Genomic DNA, 17,665 nt, shown 5'->3' with positions numbered 1-17,665 from the left:
AGCTCTGTTCACCTTATCAAAGGCAGCTTTGTAATCCATAAATCCCATATAGAGTGGGCAAGTGCTTACCTCCGCCTGGTCAATCAGACAAGAGAGGTTGACCGAGGTGCCAGTGTTGCTTGTAAAGCCAGTTTGGTTTGGAGGAATTACAGAATGATCATCAGCCCATGCCCTAAGTGAGTTAAGAAGCAAACCAGCAAAATACTTTGCTTCATTGTCGATGAGGGCTATGAGGCGGTAATTCCCGGGAGATTTTTTGTCCCCACCTTTGAAGATTGGTGCCAAAATTGATCCCTGCCAGGACGGTGGAATGATGTTATCTTGCAGGATACAGTTAAAGAGGGTGGTTAGCTTTGGGGCCCAGAAGGTAGTGTCCTCCTTAAACAAAGCCTGAAGAATTCCACCAGGGCCTGGGGCACTGTCCTCTCGACCCTTTTTGATCAGTTTTTCGATTTGGGCCACCTCGATTGTTGTTAGTTCTTTGTTGCTTTGCGTCGTGGGGCACTCCAATTAAGTCAGTGTTTAGGATGACCCTGGGCTTGGGCACCGCAGGCAGTTCTGGGTTACCTGGATTGGGGAGTCCAGAGGTCTTGAGATGCAGAATCTGTTCTTCTCTGGCAGCGTTCAACTACGTGTGGAGTGAGGGCAGTCCACCGGGGTTGGGACGGTTGTACCTAAGTTGCTGCTTTCACGCAGTCGATACCACCAAAAATCGGGTACAGGCTCACAGGAGTGGTGCTATTTCCAATATTGGTCACAGATAGTGTGAGGATCCCTCTGGCTGGTGGATCTGAAGAAGGGGTTGGTTACATGATTGATGAACAACAAGCCTTGGCTGCTGCAACTTTTGGTTGACGAGGTGAAACGCATTGACACGGTCCATGCCGGTCTTCACCTCATGGTGGTTTTTACCGGCAGTGTATCGAGGACTCATACCACTGGTCCAAAGGGAGGCCCTAAGCAATTTGAAGAAGCTGGCAGGGCTCCGGGGTTCTTGGAGGCTGCACAGGTTTCAGGTAGTAACAACAGGGTTTGGCACTGGTTTCTTGTGCAGCAGGACTCAGTTCCTGGATTAGCAACACATCTTCTTCCTGTATTTGCTTACCCACGTGAGGAATCGGCATATCCCTGACCCTGATAGGCTATTTTCCCAATGAACAAGATGATGGAAAGTGAAGAGTGGGGTCAACCCCACATGCCCCATCTTAGGGGTGGTGCAGGCTGAAGGTGGGCACACCTCCTAGTCTCACTAGTTTTCCTGCCTTTCATCCCGCAAAACATCGAGCAGGAAAGGGCATTTTGGCCTACCCCACTGTCTGGAGGTTCCTGGTTTGGATTTCAAAGGTGGCAAATCCTTTGAAGCTTCCCGCCCAGGAAGACCATCCTGTCCTGAAGTAGGGGTGCAATATCTCTGCTCAAAGCAGGCTTTGTCTCTGTCAGGCTTTCACTCCATGAGGTCAGAAACATGCCTGGTGGTGGCAGACTGACGAAAACCAACCAGGGATCACAACAAGGCTTGATAGGTTTTCAAAGGACAGGGTGCCCTGTGTGAATTTTTTAATTCATCAATCACTAGCATCAGTGAGGGTTTATTAAGACAAGATGTTTGTGAAGCCATCATGGAGCTAGGAAACTTGTGTTGATGAGTATCCAGCTTATGTACTCTTTATGGCTCCCATGTTCACTTACAAAATCACAGAATAGACTGGATATTGTAGTGCATGGGAGGCATGACACACAGGGTTGTGTCATGAAAAAGGACTGTAGAATACACTCCAAGTTCTTCCAAGTGTCTTTTGATTCACAAAGGCAAATATGTAGGGTGTGCTACACTGGAACATGCTCTGTGCGTGAGCTTGAATATATGAAATAAAAATTAAGCTTTGTTGGGCCCATCAAGCACCAAGATGCACACCCAAAGGAATTTGCAGTCAGACATGTTCATACTTTTTCTTGTTTTAATCAAATTTTAATCCATTAGTACTCATTTTCATCCAAGGTTTATGCATGTGGTGGAACAAAGTTCAACAGGTGCCGATCAGGCTTTCCTTAGAACACACATCAACTCACAGTTCTTCATAGCACAGTCCATGAAATGGAATGGAACATACTGTATTTCGGTCACAACTGCCCTTCCTCAGGGGTAACTATAATAAAAACATCCGATCAGTATCAACAGCAACCAGCTTAAAATCCACCATGACATCTTATTTACGTGACATTAAATTATGAATCAAAGCACTACCGATCACCCACCTCCCTGTGCAAATAAATAAACATGCAAAAAATAAACACCAAAACAATTAATAATGTGCAATGAAACGGTTACCCCGGCAAAACCACTTTGATCTATACAGTACTTATTCCACTGAACTTGGGGGCGTGGCTTGGCAGCCACGGATGGTGGTCACATGAGCCTGCTGTCCACGCCGGCCCATACTACATCCTGAATTATCGGTGCCCCACCTGCTGAATGCACTCCCAGGTGGGGGACACCAGCCTGACGAAAGCCCGGAGAGCGCGATATAATGGGCCAAAAACCTTGAGGAAGGTGGAGAACCAAGGTAGTGGTGACAGACTGCGAGACGGGTGAGATCCTAAGATGGTGACTCTGGCCTGATAAGTGATGAGACCCAAGTGACTGTCGTAAACACCTAACAGGTCTATGGAAGCAGGGAGAAGAGGGGGCCACCAGAGCAAGTGAGAATGGAGAGGTCTAGTGTTGTAAGCATGGAGACCCAGGACCAGCACCCCCGAGTGAAGTCGGGACTGTGGAGAGGAGGCTGGGCCCTGGCTGCCACCGCAGCCCCCAGGTACTGCAAAAGTTCGTGGACGCGTGAGTTGATATATTCCCGCAAGGGACTGCCTAAGGTGCAGTCCAGCTGGGCACCCCAATCTTCTGGGAGGTGCTGGCAGCCGGTAGTAGGTGACCGCTGATTTCAGCCGGGTTGGCAAAGGGGGCAAGGGGAAGGCCACAGACAACAGGAACAGCTAAACAGCTGGGGCGCCAGGTGATGAACGCTGCATTGAAGGACATATTGGAAGCCCGCAGAGGCACTGGGGCCGTGTCGGGCCCGGCGGCACAGCCGGTGCCCTGACAGGACACCACCCAGCACTCTTTCACCATCGCGCGTGTTACCGAATTACTGAATTACTGCTGCTGACATTTTAAAATTTATCACTTGTATACTCTTGGCACTTTTTGCTTTTAATTACGCCGTTGTTTCTGCTTGTAATCGCGCTACTGCATTGTTGTAAAATATCTGACCAGCAACGCGGGGGCATAGAGAGGCTTGCCTGCACTGTAATCGGTTCCTCCACCCGCATTTAGCGGGGTTTAGATAGAGGGGCTCCTGGGTTCCTGGTGGTGCTATTCCGACCGCCATCTTAGGTGGGGGCTAACGCTTGGGCCACTTCAGGCGCCATATTGGGTGGGGCTAGAGGCTCTAGTAGCCGGAAGCCCTAGCATTGGAGAGCTTATTTAAGCTGCTCCTTTGGTAAGTGCCACAGATCTTTCACCATCGCGCGTGTTACCGAATTACTGAATTACTGCTGCTGACATTTTAAAATTTATCACTTGTATACTCTTGGCACTTTTTGCTTTTAATTGCGCCGTTGTTTCTGCTTGTAATCGCGCTACTGCATTGTTGTAAAATATCTGACCAGCAACGCGGGGGCATAGAGAGACTTACCTGCACTGTAATCGGTTCCTCCACCCGCATTTAGCGGGGTTTAGATAGAGGGGCTCCTGGGTTCCTGGTGGTGCTATTCCGACCGCCATCTTAGGTGGGGGCTAACGCTTGGGCCACTTCAGGCGCCATATTGGGTGGGGCTAGAGGCTCGAGTAGCCGGAAGCCCGGGCATTGGAGAGCTTATTTAAGCTGCTCCTTTGGTAAGTGCCACAGATCTTTCACCATCGCGCGTGTTACCGAATTACTGAATTACTGCTGCTGACATTTTAAAATGTATCACTTGTATACTCTTGGCACTTTTTGCTTTTAATTGCGCCATTGTTTCTGCTTGTAATCGCGCTACTGCATTGTTGTAAAATATCTGACCAGCAACACGGGGGCATAGAGAGGCTTACCTGCACTGTAATCGGTTCCTCCACCCGCATTTAGCGGGGTTTAGATAGAGGGGCTCCTGGGTTCCTGGTGGTGCTATTCCGTCCGCCATCTTAGGTGGGGGCTAACGCTTGGGCCACTTCAGGCGCCATATTGGGTGGGGCTAGAGGCTCTAGTACCCGGAAGCCCGGGCATTGGAGAGCTTATTTAAGCTGCTCCTTTGGTAAGTGCCGAGATCTTTCACCATCGCGCGTGTTACCGAATTACTGAATTACTGCTGCTGACATTTTAAAATTTATCACTTGTATACTCTTGGCACTTTTTGCTTTTAATTGCGCCGTTGTTTCTGCGTGTAATCGCGCTACTGCATTGTTGTAAAATATCTGACCAGCAATGCGGGGGCATAGAGAGGCTTACCTGCACTGTAATCGGTTCCTCCACCTGCATTTAGCGGGGTTTAGATAGAGGGGCTCCTGGGTTCCTGGTGGTGCTATTCCGACCGCCATCTTAGGTGGGGGCTAACGCTTGGGCCATTTCAGGCGCCATATTGGGTGGGGCTAGAGGCTCTAGTAGCCGGAAGCCCGGGCGGCGTAATAATATAAATAGGCATGTGTAAACAGACGCGCAGCGGTCGCGCCGTAGACGCGCCGGAGGTGCGCCAGAGGTAAGCCCGTTTGCGCCCGTTCGCGTCCCGGACGCGCTCGGCGCTTTGCATACAGATACTTCTTACCTATCGGGCTCCCAGACGGACTTACTGGCATTACCTGTTGAGAATACGGGAGGAGTACAACACCAGGTACTCTCATGCGGACTTTTGAATGTACGCTCCCTCGTCAAACATTATGCCGAAATTGCCCTGGTAATAGAATCTTCCCACCTGGACATTCTGTTCGTGACCGAGACCTGGATCACATCAGACTGCGAGGTAGAACTCGGCTGGGCGTGCCCACCAGGATATCTTATAAGACATATTCCTCGTGGCTCTGGGAGAGGAGGTGGAGTCGGATGTATTTTCAAAGACTCAATCTCCCTCCTGCCGCTTGTGATAAAGGAAATACAGGGATTCGAGCTTATGGGCTTCTCTGTCACCGCTGATGGCTGGCCTCTTATGTTATAGGCCACCTTCGTCAACTACAGCGGCCCTTCAATCTTTGGTCGATCTGATATATGACCTTTCAAATTCCCACTCCAAGTTCCTAGTTCTGGGCGATTTTAATCTTTGGCCCTCCGGCCCTCAAGATCTAGCCTTTCGAGAACTCTGCCAAGCGTGTGACAATATTCAACTTGAACAACTTGTTTTATCATCTACTCACACGAAGAGGCACATATTGGACTTGGTTTTTGCGGAGAGGGAACTAGTCATAGTGAAAGAACATTTAGCCCAATGCTGGACCGACCATTCACTGATCCTTTTTACTATAGCTCAGCCGGCCTTATTGAAATCAAATAGCTCGGGAGTACTAAATTTAATCGATCATGGACCCGCCTGTTAAAGGAGACGAACCGACCTATGTTACTGTCTGGAACTTTTAGGATGAAGGACAGTGTAGATAAGAGCTACACTGCCCTCTGTCAGCAAATCTTGACATCTCTGGACGAGGTAGCACCTCTACGGAAATTGAGGGACAGACCCAGAGGGACCAACGGCTGGTTCACTGAGGTACTGGGCCAGTTTAAGCTACGCTGTAAACAAGCGGAACGCACATGGAGGAGAGGGTATACAGAGCAGGATAGGGCTGCCTATAAAGGTATCTTATTGGAATACAAGCTCCAGTTAAGAAATGCCAAAGCCAGATTTCTGGAAGAGACTTTGGCAAAAGCATCTACTAAATCGCAGACCTTGTTCAAACTGGTAAAAAGCTTATCCAACCCCTCATGTGTTGTACCTTCTACCCCTGTGTCGCAGGAGCTTTGTGACTCCTTAGCCCTCGCTTTTGATGACAAAATTAGGAATATTCTGAAGGGATTTGAAGTGTCCACACAGCATATACCATCTTGGTCCTATTCCTCTGTATCCCCTGGCCACCCGGTATTTGAGGAGAGTAAGAACAAGGAGAGGGCCTGTCAGTTGCCAAGCTTCCCTATCCCTTCATTGGAGGAGTTCTGTGCTCTGGCCAACTGTGTATCCTCAGGCTCACCTTTAGATCCCATGCCGCATAAGATTTGGAAGGCCTTCCAGGGCGAGCTGTTTCCCCCGCTACACCTAATCTGTTGCCAATCGTTGGCTACTGCATCTGTTCCAGACTGCTGGAAGTTGGCAATTGTAACACCTCTGTTAAAAAAGGCTACCTTGGACCCTCTCTGCCCAGCCAACTATAGGCCTATATCGCTTTTGCCATTCGCGATAAAAATCTTAGAGAAGTGGATTACGAGAGCCTTGGCCAACTTCCTGGAAACCAACTCCTGTCTGGACACAGCCCAATTTGGCTTCAGACCGGCCCATGGTACTGAGACTGCTCTGGTCACCGTGTTGAACGATCTGCGAACGCGTGTCGACAGGGGCAAGTCAGCATTTTTAGTGCTGCTCGACATGTCGGCCGCGTTCGACGCGGTGAACCATGAGATCCTACTGGGCCGCCTTCGTAATGCGGGTATAACTTGCTCGGCGTTATCCTGGTTAACATCTTACCTCGCCAATAGACAACAGGCAGTAGCATTACCACCTTTTCGTTCTGACATACGTCAAGTGAATCAGGGTGTCCCCCAGGGGTCTGCGATAAGTCCGATTCTTTTTAATTTGTACCTCCAACCCTTGATAAAACTAATAAAGTCATTAGGCATACAAGTCATCAACTATGCCGATGATACTCAACTGATTTTTTCTTTTGAGGGTTCTGAGGCAGTTTCGAGGGACGCTTTCCATCACTGTATGTCGGCCACAGCAGAGTGGTTGCAAGCCAACTCACTCCAATTCAATGGTGCAAAGACGGAGATATTACACTGCTCCTTAGACCGACTCCCTCGTCCTTTGCCGGAAGACTTTTGGCCTACTTCTATACCAGGCTCGGTGGAGGCGACAGAATCGGCCCGCAACTTGGGAGTCATATTTGAATCAAATTTACAACTTGACGTCTCGGTGAACAGGACTGTGGGGACGTGTATGGGTTTGCTCCGTGCTCTTCGGAAGATATTGCCGCTTCTCCCTCGGGAAGCTAGAGCAGAAGTAGTGCGTAGTACCATTCTCAGTAGGCTGGACTACTGTAACCCACTACTTCTGGGAGCTCCAAAGACCCTGATCCTTAAGTTACAAAGGATCCAAAATATGGCGGCTAAATTGGCTCTGTCCCTTCCACGCTCTGCCTCCTCCTCTGGAGCTCTGGCAGACCTACATTGGCTACCGGTCCAGCAGAGGATCTCCTATAAGGCTTTATGCCTGATTTTTGGAGCTCTGCATTGCCAGGGACCAATACCCCTGCAAAATCTTTTCTCGTGGTACCAGGCTGCCAGACCTTTGAGATCCGCTTCGGCGTTCCTAGTGAGAATTCCGAGGATAAATAGAGTGAGAATGGGCGGCCGTGCCTTTAGTTTCACGGCCGCCACAATGTGGAACACTCTACCTCTGACACTGAGGAGCAGACAAGATCTGATCTCGTTTAAAAGAGATCTCAAAACATATCTTTTTCCAAGAGCAGACTAAGCGTACACCAGGTGGCTGAACTGATCTCAGCACCAGGATACCCTCTGGGTGACAGTCGCGCTTAACAAGCATTAAAATACATACATACATACATAAAATACATACACTCCCTAACAATCTGCATGACCCCCCGGTGCATGCCTGGGTCTGCGAGAAGCCCAGTGGGGGATCACAGGTTTCTGATGGACCAACTAAGAGGGGGGAGGAGTGACTACCGGCCTAGAAGAGGCCCCAGAGTGCAGTGAAGCGTAGTGGAAGGGGTTGCGTGGCTCAGAAGTGGTACAGTTGGCCCTGCTTAGGAGCCACCATCCCGCCTCTCCTGAAAAAACCCTCCTTTCACCTGGAACCGCTGGACACTTTGGTGTGAGCTCCAAATACTCCTTCTGCCCTATGTGAGCAATCAAGAGCCCTGATTTGTGTAGAAGCCTTAGCCCTCCAGAGTCACCATAGAGCCACCTGCTTCTGTGCTCATCTGCAGATAACTAGTAGAACATATGCTCCCATTTGCCAAAGTGCTAGACCGGCTGCATAAGGGCACTTAGGATACAGCAAGGGGTACTCTGATATCTGGGCAGAGTCCCCATCCCCGACTGGCTGGTGAACTGCACTGAGTTTGTGGGCCCTACTCATGCTCGTTTGCGCCTCCTGAGGATACACCCCTGGCAGAAGATGCGAAAGGCTAGGGCGAAGACTGCAGGAGTGCCCTCGGACCGGGAGGAAGATGCCACTGAGCAACAACAGGAGCCACCAGAATCAACGGTTCTGGTGGACCCAGTGCAGCAACAATTGACAAAGATTCTTGAGGCAATTACAGACACTAAGGCCACCCTCCATCAAGACATTAGTACAGCGTCAGCGGAGCTTCTTAGAGCTGAGCGTCAAAAACTGGCAGAGAATATGAAAGTTGTGGAGACCTCATTGTGGATCGCCACCCGGCACAACAAACACTGATGCACTATGTCAAGGAGCTCACTAACCGGGTACACACGCTGGAATGCAGGGCCAAAGATGCAGAAGGACAAAATAAGAGGAATAACATCAGAGTAGGTGGAATACCGGAGGAATAAGAAGGCACAGACATGCTAATTTTCCTAGAGCCTTTGCTACGCACTGGAAGGAGTGCACTCTCACTTTCAGTGTTTTGCTTTACAACGTACCGTCTCATTAGAGTCTGCACCCCATGGAATACATTAGGATTTTTCAAAAGAGAAAGCAGAAACATAGAAGACTTGAAGTGGATTTTAAGGAAGAAACATCTTTCATGTGGACAACTACATTCGATCAGTATGGCAGCTGAACTTCAACTGCTCAAGTGGTTTCTTTTCAACAATTTGCAATTTAGCAGTACTGGATTAATTTACAGACTTTGAGGATGTTACTGATGTTCACTGTGTTTGCACTATTTTTATGGTTTACATCGTAAATTTACCTTTACTTTAACACATTTAAGTTTTTGAGATGTGTGGGTTGTTTGGGGGGGTGGAACACGTGCATTTTCGTTTTGATCTGTTGGGTTGGTTGTAGGGAAGAGCATTGTGGGATTTAGAGTTAGCATCTCAATTTTTTTCGTACAGAAGCACATTTCACAGGAGGCACAGGGCACAGGTACAGTTTGAATTAGCGAATAATAATGAAGGTAGGGGTTCGCGTGGGAGAGTGCATGTTGAATAACGGTCTGAGTAACAGGAAGAGATCACCAGTTTCTTGACGGATTGAAGCACAAATCGTGGCCAGGCTGCTGGTCGAGGCTTGCAAAAGGTAAAAAAGTTGAATGATAGATTCTGAGGGATATGGGGCAGGCAGGTTGTTTTGGCAGTTGAGGTTGAGTGGGGGAAATGAGGGGTAATGATTAGGGGGTACAGCGTTTGAGGTTTTTTGGATTAATTGTTATTAGTTATTTCACACATAGGATGCACTTTTGAGTGATGGAGGATGCAGTGGGAATGGATTCATTTTAGTTTTAATACACGAATGCTGGTTAATCATAAGGGTGAGGGAGGGGAATAGGGGTGTTTTGGGTGTAGGTGTTGTGTGAGGCACTACTTTATATTTTACAGAATCTTCGAATTGAGTAGTAAGTTGAGCTGTTCTTTTCATGTGTTACAGAGACCCCTGACGAAGAGCCAGCATGGCTCGAAATGCATTGGGTATGATGCAAAGAGCCTTCTCAGATGTATGGTGTTCCTTTTGGTAAAATCAGTAGCCCGAAGAAAGGTCTTCTTCTCGAGTCTTTCGAGTCTTTGGATTTATACAAAGATGTACACCTTTCTATAGTTGGATCACAGCTTGGTACAAAAATTTCTGGTAGCACACTGGCTTTATCAAGGGTGGATAGCCCTGAGAGAGGGAATTAAACTGCTGCGAGCTTTGACGTAGCACCCTTAAATAGTGTTTCTCTGTGTACCAAGATAGACGCCAGTGGGATAACAAGTCGGACAGAACTTTGGGAACCCTTAATCAAACAAACTGGGGTAAATCAGGAGAATAACACAGAGGCATCTTATAATCATTCTATGAATCGTGCCACACTTTCCCAAATACAGATACTTAGCTGGAATGTGGCTGGCATCTCCACTAAAATAGGCTTATCATCTTGGCTTGATTTAGTTAGTTCTTTTTCAGTTTTATGCTTCCAGGAGACGTGGGTACAAACCCCGGTTCATCTTCTGGGTTTTCAGACCTTGCATTCATCGGCGTTACCGAGCAAGCAAGGAAGAAATAGGGGTGGGCTGTGTGTTTATCTTAATATTGCTAGGGGTTTGAGCGTACGGAAACATTCTCTCACGGAGTCTTATCAAATTATCTCCATTCAAACAGGTAAATCTTTGCATTTGCTAATAATAAACTTTTATAATAATATGCCATTACATGGCCTGGAGAGGGTGTTAAATGAATTGTTTCACGCCGTTGTTTCTGTCAAAGATCTGCTTGGGGGGGAATGGGCCATCGCCTTTATGGGCGGTTTTAATTGTTACACTTGCCAGTATGCTTCAAGGGGACTCTGTGACTTTATTTCCTCCCCGGATAATGATGATACCTCAAACCATTTCATGCACTCAAAAACAGGGGAGGCACTAAATAGCTTTTTAGCACATTTTAACTTAGCTTTTGTAAATGAGCTATGCTCACCTCCGATACCCTTTAAACCCTCTTTTCATGGAAGAGGCTCAAACTCTACCATTGATTTTGTTCTCTTTTCTAAGAGGCACGCCTCCTTGATATCCTCATGGAATACGCTAGATCAGATATATGGTGATCATTACCCCATAGCCTTTTCTATTTCTTTACCATCCCACATTATAAGTCATCATACTCATCCGGTAAGGTACGACCAACCAATCTCAATAGGGGCGGTAAATGGCTATACTCTTAAATGGGAAAAAATTGAGCCTGCTGGCCTTCTTAGGAACTTAATAGAGACGAGGTGGGAAGAGGTGCATATTTGTCTGTCCATGACAGAACACCCCCCCCAAAAAAAAATTGGGAATCTTTCTCAAAAATACAAGAAACTCTAAAAAAGTTACTTACCCGCCAGTTTAAGTCAGGCCCCTATATATCTAAAGGATGGTTCGATAACAATTGTACACGAGCACTTAAGTTATTGAAAAAGGTTTTACAGTCCATCCCGAAGTCCTTAACTGAGATACGCCAGGCTAGATATTGCTACCGTCATGCTATTAAGAGCAGGATAAAAACTTTGAAGGCGGAGGCTTGGCAGACACTGTTGTTAGCCTCTGAAAGTCGCGATTCCTCGGCTTTTTGGAAGCTAGTCAATGCCCCACTTCCGTGGGTTAAAATGCCTGAGAAGAGGATAGACCTGGCCATTGATGGAGATACTTGGGCTGCTTATTTTCAACAGCTGTATAGCAACCCAAGTCTTCACGGTATAACTCCATCGGACCCTATTCTTTCCTCTCCTACTATCACAGTGGATTTGGGAGAGTGTGTTCCTGACATTGTTTTCTCATGTGATGAGGTCATCCTTGCTATTAAGGAGAGTAGATCTGGCAAGGCCCCCGGTCCTGATGCCATACCAGTGGATGTCTTTAAGGCTGAAATAGATTTTTGGGCCCCGTTATTAACATCTGTCATGAACTGTGCAAACGTTTATGGCCTAATCCCATCCTGGTCAGAAGCTATTGTGGTACCCATATACAGAAAAGGGGATAGGCATGTACCCTCTTCCTATCGTCCTATCTCCTTGCTTGATGCCCTAATGAAGATTGCGGGACGCATCATCCTAAAACATATGCATAACTGGACAGAGGAGGCTGATGTCCTCTCTAGATTTCAATATGGTTTCCGAACAGGTAGGGGTACGGTCAAACAGAGTTTAAACTTATATGTTTTAATTTCTAAATATGTCGAGGCCAAACATGGTAACCTTTTTGTTACATTTATATATTTGAGCTCAGCGTTCGACTGTGTTGACCACAAGCAATTATGGGGTGTTTTGGAGGACAGGGGACTGAACTTATCTATTCTTAATTTTATTATTGCTTTGTATAGGGATGCAGGGGCCAGGGTGCGGTACGGACAGAAAGGGGAGTGCTCCTCAAGATTCACCATTGGCAGAGGTGTGAGGCAGGGGTGCATTTTAGCCCTCCTGCTTTTCTCGCTCTACATAAATGCCGTTGGTGATTTCATGAGGAGTTTTGAATGTGATTACCCTAAGGTAGAGGGCCATGCCGTCCCAATCTTGTTATACGCAGACGATGCGGCTATTTTGTCTCAAACAAGGTTGGGGCTGCAGAGGGCGGTCACTAAATTTACTCTCTTTATGAAAGAAAAGGGTTTGAAGGTAAACATTGCTAAGACCTTTTCCCTGGCTTGTAGCAAGGGAATAAAGAAAACCCCATGCCCGATATTCATCGAGGGAAAAAAGATAGACACTGTAGAACAATTTCCATATTTGGGTATTTGCTTTCATAGAAAGGTGTCCTGGCAACCCGCTGTAAAAGCTAGGCAGCTTGCTTTTGCAAGAGCGATTGGCGCACTCAGAGATTTTACTAGCAAAATTGGGGGGAGACCAGTCAAACAGCTCATTACCATTTACAAAGCAAAGTGCGTATCAACGGCAATCTATGGGGCAGGGCTCTGGGGGATCGATACAATAACATCAATCCAGAAGGATGAAAATAAGTTCCTCAGATACCTCCTAGGATTGCCGAAGTCAACGTCTACTTATTTGACGCACATAGAGTTGGGACTACCGCTTATTCTGATACCATTAAGACTGAGCTCATTCTCTTATGGCATAAGCTTTGGACCACCCCAGAAACGACTTTTAATCGTGAAGTAATAGCTGACTGCCAAAAATTGGAGGGGGCAAAACACATAAAATGGTTGTCTTTCGTTGAAAGGATGTGTCTTGAAATTGGCCGCCCGGAGTTTTTTATTGACCCATCGAGTCTGGAGCAAATATCGAGGAAAGCCTTGAGAAGGCTCTTAATGGACCATTTAGAAGCCAAAAGATGGTCTACCCAAAAGGACAATAAAACTGTTTTGGCTTTCCAGAGGATCACTAAGGTTCAGGGTCTTCAACTATACCTGACAACTGACATTAATTGGTTCTCAAGAATGCTCCTCTCCAGATTTAGATTGGGCTTCTTTTCTTTTTTCGGCTAATTACTTTCCCCTCTTGCAATGATTGGTCCCGAAACCTGCTCCCTTGCCCTTGTGATGATATTGCACCCCAAACAAATATACATTGCATACTTTTCTGTAAATACTATCAAGTACCTAGAAAATCCTTACTGAAACCTCTACTGAAGACCTGGGGTCTGCGGTCTTGTAAGGATGCTTTTGTTCGTTTACAACAATTTGAGAACAAGGAAGTGATACTTATTGTGGAAAAGTTTTTAAAATTGCTGCTAAGGTTCAGGAAGTCGATATGATACATGAATTTTTTATAATTATTTATTGTCTATATATTCTTTTTAATATCTCTTTTATTGCTAATGACAAATCCCTTGTTTCTTGTGAAGCTACGTTCTTCTGGCATTTTAGAGTTCTATATGTGGTTTTTTAATTGCAATTCGATTATTGTAATGTGTGCTTTTATGATATCCTTGTGATTATCGAATAAAGCTTATTTGATTTGATTTGATTTGTATGGTTGTATTTACGTGCCACTGATGAAAACCTGGATGGGCAGCAGGAGGCATTTGAAAATGATGAATAAAGCATTCAAGCGCAACCATTCTGTCTCCGTGGTAATATATGAAGGAAGACTGATGTCATAAAGATTGGTAAAAAGTTTTGGTATATGGTGACAAATAATGGTGACCTCTGGTTAAAGTGACTTACCATGAGGGATTATTTCCCATTCAGCAGTGCGACAGTTAGGTACGCAAGTGATGTGCCCGCTTATGGAGAAACTGTTAGGAAGTTGGCATTTTTCTGCCTAAAAAAAAATAAATAAATGTGTGCCTTCTGCTAGTATACTGAGTCACATGACTATGAATGTCTCTCATGTTGTACGTTGAGACAAAGGGAGCCTAGATGTGAGGGGAATGGGTCTTCTTTAAAGGATGACTGGGTAAGAGCTGTCTCCTGCCCTGCTTACATTTCAGAGGCCCTGCTTGCAGCACAAAGGAGCTGAAACCAGGACAAGAGCTGACTGAGCTTACCTGAAGATGATTGTTCACAAGTTGCAGCTCGCCCCCTCCTGGAGGACCATACCTTTGGCTGGTTGGGGTCTCCCGATGATCATGATGGTTTGTTTGCATTTCGAGTGGCTGGTCAGTGCCAGGCTGCTCTGCTGACAAGGGAGTTTTAGTTTGTGGGTTTTCCATTGTCCTGTTTATTTGCTGGGGAGATCCTAGATTGTTGGCCTTAGAATCGGCTGGGTGTACGGGGGTCAGCGACTTGGGGGGTTTCTGTTGTCATGTTTATTGTTGGAAATGGCCCTTTTTGCAGGGTTATGACCAAACATTTTGCTTCTTCCTCCTTTGTTTTTTCTTGACCAGTGGCTGTTGGCTATAGGACTCTGGGCACTTTACCACTGCTCATCAGTGCTAAAGTGCATATGCTCTCCCTGTAAATTGTTATTGTGATTGGTTATCCATGATTGCTATATTTGTTTACCAGAAGGTCCCTAGTAATGTGCACAGAGTGTGCCAGGGCTGGTAATTCAAATGCTACTAGTGGGCTTGCAGCACTGATTGTACCACCCACATGAGTAGTGCTGAAAAGAGGTCTCAGGCATGCCACCGCAGTGACTGTGTGCAGTTTGTTAACTGCGATGTCGACCTGTTCAGTGCAACCACTTGCCAGGCCTTACCCTTCCCTTTTCTTACACCTAGGACACCCCTATGGTAGGCCCAAGGTACCCCACTGGGCAGGGTGTAGTGAGTGTAAAAGGTAGGACATGTACTAGTGTGGGTAATATGTCCTGACAGTGAATTACTGCCAAATTCGTTTTTCTCTATTAAAAGGCTATCTTGCCCATAAGACAGAATGGGGAATGCTGTGTAACATGTTTACCTGCAAATCCTCCCATAGAAGCAAGATAGAAAATTGAAATCTGCTACCCCTGAATTCAGAATTTAATAACACATCTTTTAGGAAAGATATATTTTTTTTAATTCAGTGTTTGAAAATAGCACTTTTTTTTTTTGTCCTCATTAGCCACTTCATCGTTCCAGGAACTCTCCGACCGCTGAGACTCATTCGTCTCTGTATAGGTAGAAACCAGAAAATAGTTTTTACACCGCCAGAGAAGCTAACCCAATGTCTCAGCGAGGGGAAATCTCGCACGATCTATCTCCATTCAAGCTTATTGCCAGCTGTTAATCCAATAGCTTTTATGGCATGGGGAGCCTCCCGTTGGACATCGAGTATTGGGCTTAATCATCGGACCCGAAAAAAAAAAAAAAAACCCGGGGCTCTCTGACTGCTTTATCTCCGCTCAATTAAATAGTTCCAGAATCTCACCGTGCGGGGACTGCAGGTTCTTGCCAAATCAACTTTCGATGTTACATATAGTGATGTCAACCACTCTGCGTGAGTTGGCGAATTAATGTTGACCCAGTTTTTACATATTTGTCTTCTTGCTAACAGAATGGCATAGTATAGAAATTCCATCTCTAGTCCCTTGATGTTTTCACTTAGGCCAAAAATAACTAAAGACCATGAGAATGGGATCGAAATTTTAAGAATTGATTCAAGAGATATCTTAACTTCTTGCCAGTATCTAGTGATATTCGGGCACTCCCAAAACATGTGTAAGTCTGAGGCTGCTGGAAGAAGGCATTTACTACAGCACTTCCCTGGTTGGAACTTAGAGAGTTTTTTAGAGGAGTAGTACGCGCAATGTAATGTAAATAGTTGGTTGAGCCTCAACCACGCAGGTTTTATTATTTTATACAGAAGGCTGAAGGATTTCATCCATAGTACTTCTGCCTGGAGTTCTCCGTCTCCTCCCCACAATTTTAAAGGAAGATTAAAGTCGCCCTCACCTTCTTCCATAATGTTCAAATAATAAAAAGCAACCTCTTTACCGCCATAGGCTTTCTCGACTAAGTTTTTCTCTAAGGAGCTGTACTCTCCAACTTTGACTTTTTTCTTTGTCAAGTCTCTAAGCCAACTACACAGTTGTATATAGATAAACCAGGATAATGGTGAACTTATCCTGTCTGAGAATACCTCCCATTCTAATAAGGATCCTCCCCCCACCAACTCTCCCCACCTTTCTATTCCTGCCTCCGATAACACATTTTTAACCGTCTCGATGTATTGTGGAGAGAACCCTGGAAAATCCCAAATCGGTGCAAAATTGGAAAGATATGCCATCCCAACCTTAGATTTGATTTGAGTCCATTCTTTTAGGAGCCAATATAGAGTCTTTAGCCTCACTTTCTTAAAAAATCTCTGATGTCCAAACTTAAACAAGAAGCCATCAAGTGGAAGATTAGAGCCCAATAACATTGCTTTGAACAAACGACCATTTGAATTGTCCTGGGGGGTCTCTAATAGCATCCTGGAGTGGGACAGATGAAAGGCCCAGGCGTAGTATTCCAGGTCTGGCAAGGCGAGTCCTCCCTTCTCCCTTCTCCTTCTTAGCTTCTTCCATGCCAGCCTAGTTAATTTAAAACTCCAAATAAATAAATTAATGTTTTGTTGACATTTAAACAGTTGCGTTGTGTCGAATATTAATGGAATAGTATTGAAAATAAATGTGCATTTGGGGAGAATGGTCATTTTCACTAGGCTCGTTCTCCCATAGATAGTGAGCGGGAGAAAGGACCATGCTTTCATCAATGCCTTGGATTCGTGGAAAATCCGATCTAAATTAGTCTGGGCAAAGGTGTTTATATCATTTGTGATTCTGATCCCCAGATAGCGGATTGAAGGTGTCACAGGGAGCTGAAGGTTTGGTATGTTCCAAGCCATTATATCTGTTTTTCTGGCATTTATTTCATAGCCTGAAAATCTCCCAAATTCTTCGGCCCTTTTTATGACCGTAGGGAATGTCTGCGCCGGATCAGTTGTATAAATGAGAATTTCGTCAGCATATAGCCTGACTTTCTTCTCCCAACCAGAGAAAGAAAAAGGCAGAATATTGATGTCCTCTCTTATGATTTGAACAAATGGTTCAACATAAATGTTAAATAGGAGAGGGTAGAGAGGGCACCCCTGTCTTGTCCCTCTACTAATTTCAAAAGATTTTGTATGTGAGCCGTTAATCAAAAGGCTAGCTCTCGGGTTTTTATACAACAGACCTATCACTCTACAAAATTTAGGGCCAAAATGGAATTTTTCCATAACTGCAGTTAAATAGGACCAATTGACCCTGTCGAATGCTTTTGTTGCATCGAGTGTCATGATTGCAAGAGGCAAGGTAAAGGTTGAGGCGATGTCTCTCGCTCCGACTAGATCATAGGTTAAGTCGGCCAGTTGTCGACCTCTGATAAATCCCTTTTGGTCATGATGGATAATCGTTCCAATCTCGCTTCCCAAA

This window comes from Lissotriton helveticus, chromosome 4_1 (genome assembly GCF_964261635.1).
Source record: "Lissotriton helveticus chromosome 4_1, aLisHel1.1, whole genome shotgun sequence".
In the NCBI taxonomy this organism is placed as follows: Eukaryota; Metazoa; Chordata; class Amphibia; order Caudata; family Salamandridae; genus Lissotriton; species Lissotriton helveticus.
Note: the sequence above shows the minus strand (reverse complement) of the source record.